This window comes from Solanum verrucosum, unplaced genomic scaffold (assembly GCF_900185275.1).
Source record: "Solanum verrucosum unplaced genomic scaffold, falcon-dt-bn FXZP01001225.1, whole genome shotgun sequence".
Lineage (NCBI taxonomy): Eukaryota > Viridiplantae > Streptophyta > Magnoliopsida > Solanales > Solanaceae > Solanum > Solanum verrucosum.
The window spans coordinates 24069-30652 of record NW_026019644.1 but is presented as its reverse complement, the minus strand read 5'-3'; the positions used below and the strand labels follow the sequence as shown (position 1 = coordinate 30652).

Below are 6584 nucleotides of genomic sequence, written 5' to 3'. Positions count from 1 at the left end.
CATTGAAGCTTAGAACACGAATGTTGAAGTCAGGGTCGGAGCTAGATTTAGGTATTTTGTTGTGTCGGAGCTAGACTCTTCACACTACAGCTAACTCACATATTCTTTAATTTTCAATCCCAAGTGGTATAAACAAAGCGACGATTCATGAAAAGGGGGTTGTAAATACTTGGGGAAGAATTGCTAAAAGTGGAAAAAGATGTTGATTCAGTGGCACAGATTGAGTTTAACAAGAATGGAAGCAGGTCTGCAGAACAAGCAGCAACTCCCTCACCAAAAAAGGTACAACATTTGACGAAAATACTATTGTTGGGATGGAGGATGACCTCAACACCTTACTTGAACAACATACCATTAAACTGTTGTACCAATTTTTGGTATGGACAGTATAGGTAAGATAACTCTTGCCAAAAGAATTTTTAATGATTGATCAAATATTCCTTATCGATTAATAAACATGCATGGGTCACTATCTCCGAAGAATACAATGAGAGACAAATATTTCTTGAAGTTGTGTCTTCAATTAAAGGAAACAATCAAGAAATGAGCCGTGATCAACTAATGGAGATTGTGTATAGAGGTATGAAGGGTAGGAGATTTCTAATTGTCAAAGATGATATATGGAGTAGTGAGGCATGGGACCAAATGCGAAGAATATTTCCAAATGATCGATGACAATAGAAACCGAATTGTAATAACCACTCGACTCAAGTATGCTGTTGATTATGTGAGATGTACTGATTTTCCACCTCACAGAAAGTCTTTTATAAATCTTGATGTCCTGATTTTCCACCTTTATTTCAATGCAAACAGATATTCCAAAACAATTGTTTTACAGTTCAAATTGCTTAAGGTATTGGATATTTTTTTCAATTGATTAATATGATTTCTCTTATGTAATACCTCAACTTGCACATTTGAGATATGTTTCGAAGAGAAATCTTTGTCGAATCGACAGGGTTGATATCTGAAAAATGTCAGAGAATAGACGTTTTGATATTGGATCGCCACTATATATATCTTATCCTCTTGCTGCGGAAATCATAAGAAGAACTCGCAATCTAATCTCAAGGAATTCTGATTAAAAGGTACTTGTATACCATGGGAAGTCATGACTTTGCTGGCTAATTTACCCAATCTCCAAGGGTTCCCTTGAACAGATTGGACAGTAAATGAAGATGTTGTGTTTCACAAATTAAAATATCTACGAATCGTAGAAGCAGATCTGCAAGGAGGAGACTCCCCGGACGTTTGTAATATCTTTGATAAACTAGAAATTAATATGTAATGCAATTCAAAGGATAAAATCAACATGGCAATAGACTAATAACATAACATATATAATTAAAATTACTAGAATCATAACGGATAAACATTATATGATGAACACAACACTTAGTACTGACCTCAACTGAATCATAACTGATGAACACAACACTTAGGATAACTCAAATGACAAATGAACCTAGACACTTAATATAATATTTTATTTTCGACAATTCCATAACGCACGCACTAGGAATGACGGCTGAACTAGTAATTGGGAACTATGGAAGAAGTAGATCCACTAACCCTATTAGCAAAGGGTCCACCAACATTGAGTCCATATAAAGAACTTTAGCCAGCACAATTTGGAGGAGTCCAGGCACTTCCCAATGTCTGAAATGGGAATGCATTATTATTCACCATTTGTGCCTCTTTTTCAACCTTTTACTTCAGAATTTCCAATGCCTTCTTCAAGTGTTGAAGTTCGAATAAGTTAAGTTCTTCGATGGGAGATTCCCACCATACACCATCAGCTCTCTTCCTAATTTCTCGAAGGGATTCTCCACGATTTTTCTCCATCTGGAGAACCCCCTCGAGGTTCATGAGCTTGGTATTAAGCTCACGAATACCAACTTCTCTAAGATCCACGATTTGTTGATTGTGGACATTGTTATTTGGTGGAGGGAGGTTCCTCCCAAAGAACCTCTCCACCAACGTGTCCACACTAGGGTGACCAAAGGAGAAAACTTTACCGTCCTGGGAAAATATAACAATGGCAATTTCAGCACCACATAGCGTACAAAGTTCACAAGCCTTTTTGAACAGACCAGCATGTCGCTTAGAAAACATAACTCCTAAGTTTCTAGCATTCTTTATTTTCACCATGTCAACCCTTTGACGACCCTTGCTAATTCTTCTTGTCATGTCTAAACTATCACTAAGAAATTGTAATTTTTGGTCTTAACACCAAGAGCTTTATATAAGAAATTGTGTTTTAAAATAACTTAATGATATAGACGTTAATGATTATAATTAGACAATTCATTTTTTTCCTAATTAGATTTATATTATTGGTTTGCATTTGACCGCTATTTTATGTGAGAACAATTTTAGAAAAAAAGATATATTAAATGATTAATAAAAACCTTTTACTTTAATAATAACACAAATTTTGCAATTACCATTGAAGTTTCCTAGTCGATCATCATTTAGAGATTTTTCCTAATTAGAATTATATTATTGGATTGCATTTGATCGTAATTTTATTTGACAACAATATTTTTTAAAAATATATTAAATGATTAATAAAAACCTTTTATTTAATAACAACACGAATTTTGCATTTACCATTTAATTTTCCTAGTCAATCACCATTTAGAGATTTTTCCTATTGATTTGTATTGGATTTGTTAACAACAAACAACTCTCTCTAAATAATAAAATTTGTATAATTATTTATTTAAATAAATTTACTAATACAAATATATAATATAAAATGCAGAAAAAAAATAAACCCGTTAAAAGGATTTGAGGGGTATTTTTGTCTTTACATAGTTTAATACCATGGAATTAAATTCTATGTATTCCTAATATCACCAAACGTAAGGTATTAGTTATACATCCTATACCATGTATGGTGTATAACTAATCCATGAATTAGTTATACCTAGGCCCTAAATTTCTACCAAATATAGTATTAAATAATACCATACAAATACATAGGCCCTAAATTTCTCCTAAATATTCCCTACACTCCATTGAACTACGCAACGACTTTGAATAAAGTAGAAGACAAAATCACAACGCCTATCCCTATTAAATATATTACTTACATCCATGGAGAGCCAACTGTATTATGGGAGGAAGAAGAGGTTGAGACCATAATCATTAAAGAAGATTTACCATTTGCCATAATTGGAAATTTTTCTTTTGGCTGGTCAGAACTAGAAGAGATCTTAAAATAGGTCCTTTACTGTGTGAGATTCAAGGCAGAATGTAAGGCAAGATTCTTGAGTGATAGACACATCCTAATTCGCCTTACTACTATGGAAAATTACTTGAATGTCATGTGAAAAATCGACATATTTTTTGAAGGCTAAAGATGGGTATACTATCAGATGCGACCTCTAAAGTGGGAACCCTAGTTCAACCCAGAGGCGGAAACTACTACTGCCTTAGCATGGACCTCTGTTCCTTCCCTATCACCTAATTTTTTCGTTAAAGAATCCTTGTTTATGATGTACAACGCAGTGGGAAAATAGTTAAATGTTGACCTGGCTACAACAAGAAAATCTATACCTAGTTGTGTCAAGGTCAAGGTTGAAGTCAACTTATTGAAAGAATTTCCCAAACGGATCAATGTTGGAGTTAAAAAGACATCTTCTGGGGAAATAATCTAAACATGGATATAAATCTTATACGATTACACTTCAAATTATTGTAAATATTACAAACTTTAAGGTAGGGGCATGATTTTCAACGAGGGGGATTAAAAAGATAAGTAAGCAAGTTGGTCGGGGTGGGTCAAACATAAACGGGTCAGATTCGATAGAAGCTACTAAATAAAATTCAACTCTACCTCAACACAAACAATAGAATCGAGGAAGTATGTGTTTGACATAATGTTAAAATGAGTATGAGAGAATGTATTTTTTAAATTTTAATTGTGGTCTTGTCTCCATCATTGTTGTATATATACGTTACTAATATACGTATCCACGCAATGTGCATATAATATTAATATAGTATTTTTATTTATTTTTTATTGTGATATCTTAATTGAGTATACTAAATCATATTATCTCACAAAAGTCCAACTATCGTATTGTTCCTCATTAATGAAATGTAATCTCTCCCCTTCTGTCATGCTTCGAGCCTACACCCTGGACGTGACCGGCACTCTAGAACCATCACTGATCCCAAGCGAATCCATGGTCTTGTTTAGTACTCAGGGGAAGACATTACTCAACGACAAGAACTTCAAATGCAAAGATTAACTCAATTGTCTCAACTATTGATAAACTCAGAAACGTCTGGAAATATTCAAATAGCCGTAAGAAGGCAACTCAAGTCTCAAAAAATTAACAAGGAAAAGGGAAAAAGACTCCTCAACCACTACTGTTTATGAATCCTCTAAATACTATGATAGATGTCAGGACAAGACCGACAATATCTTAATAAATCTAAAGAATGTAAACGTGGAACCCTTCGGAAAGCAAAGAGGTTTACCAAAGCTAGCTAGAATGAAATGGGATCAATGAAGTGCTTGTTCATGACACTGAACACCTATACATGTATCATAACTAAGATGCAGATCGAATGATGCCAGTACAATGAATGTACGAGCATATAAGGGGAAAGTTGAAACATAAGCAATTGAACTAATAATCTGGGAAGACAAAGTAATTCCAAAATCCATCCCGAGCAAAGATTCCAAACAAAACGAGAATAAAAATGCAAGAATACGAAAAATCTAATATCGGTGTGAGATTACGTATCACGACCCAGACTGTCGTGATTGGCACCCACACTAACCATCAGGTGGGAGAACCATTACTACAACCCAGACTAAACAACTTAACCAAAAACTATGCATTTAAAATACGAAAACAGGTTTAAATGACTAAAAAAATAGAGTCCCCATAAACTCCAAGGTCTTAACAAACAACAAACCAAACTAGTGGGGAAGAACAACCCCTAGAACCTGAAAGTTAATGTACCAAAACTCTACTAACGACAAGTCTAAGAACAAGGGTACAACCCTGAAGCTAAACAAAACACCTTAAAGAAATAGTCTTAGTTCGAAAAAGGTGGACTTAAACAGAAGAGATCCATGGCAGCTTGAAAGAACTGTTTCACCCCAGAATCCAGTCACACTCAATAGTCACCTAGCTGATGTATATCAATAGGCGTCTGAAGATGCCCTGTACTCAACAAAGAACAAGCATGTGCAATATCAGTACACAACCACAGTGTACATGTAGGATCACGCGGCTATCCCAATAAGTGTAACATACATTAGTCAATACAACAATATAATCACAATCACATATCGAACATATACAATATCATCAACAAATACGAACAATGAACAACTATGAACAACTTCACGAATCTCACATATCACAGTTATATCAATTTAGAACAACATACCATTTTCCAATATCAATCATTATTAGATATGAACGAACTCATCATAAGTAGATACACAACACAATTCAATGGTCCTCTCACGGAACCCAATTCAATGGTCCTCTAATGGAACCCACACCCAAACAGTTAGCATACCGAAATGTGATATCCGATCCAATAATTATGCCAGAAGGTGGAAACCGATCCCATAATTATGCCGAAATATGGCAACCGATTCAAGTTAGTTATGCCGAAACGTGGCAACTGATCCAATCAACACACCACAATCACAATCACAAGTATATCCTCAAGATCGTACATTTAAGTCATGATTTCATGGTAACCAATCGTACTCATTACTAAACTCAAAAACAAAAACAAGCACTTATCATCACGCTCAAGCTAATGTTTGCACAATCCTTTCTCTAGTCTTTTTCAATAATTTTTAACCCATCTAATGGACCTCCGACACGAAATAAATCACACGCCTCTGAACCCAATTATCTACCCCTCTGAAGATATCTCTTTAGCTTTTGCAATCAAATAAAACATTCTTGCTCTAGCCTCTCTCTAAAGGTTGTACTACATTCCACTATATTTTCCTTCATTATAACTCTAGCTCTTTTAAATTTGGTTTGAGTGGTGTGCCACCATCTCTTAGAACTTTTCATCCAACTACTTTACTCACCAAATACTGGAAAATCACAACCTTAGATACTCGCAAGTCGTAATTACTATACAAAATTAGCTTAACCAACAATCTTATTATATAGTTGCATCCCATCACAATCCATCACAAACTCTTATTACCATTACGCTTAGTCAACCTTCACTATCACTACGAAGTCAACCTTTTCACCAACATGACACCTCAATCCCAGATATACTCATCAAAATCAAAGGACTAACCCAATTTTATACGCATCTTCTTACTAAATACTTCAATTTCCTTCACCCAAGTATATTCAATGGGACTTTCGTTATCCATAAGCTTGTCATTCCGGTATCAATCCACTCCTTTATGGCTTAAGATAAATTCACCAGTCCTCATACTAGCCTCCTTCTTCTTAACAAACAAGACAGGAGCACCCCATGGGGAAGCACTAGGACAGATGAAACCTTTATCATGAAGGTGTTGGTTTTGAGCCTTAAGATCTCTTTGTTCTGATGGGGCCATACGATACAGA

The 6584-nt window shown here is 35.0% G+C and overlaps 1 pseudogene; it reads right to left on the bottom strand.

Moving 5' to 3' along the window:
* Positions 1-1533: 1533 nt before the first annotated feature.
* Positions 1534-2190, bottom strand: LOC125829613 (agamous-like MADS-box protein AGL62; annotated as a pseudogene).
* Positions 2191-6584: the final 4394 nt, after the last annotated feature.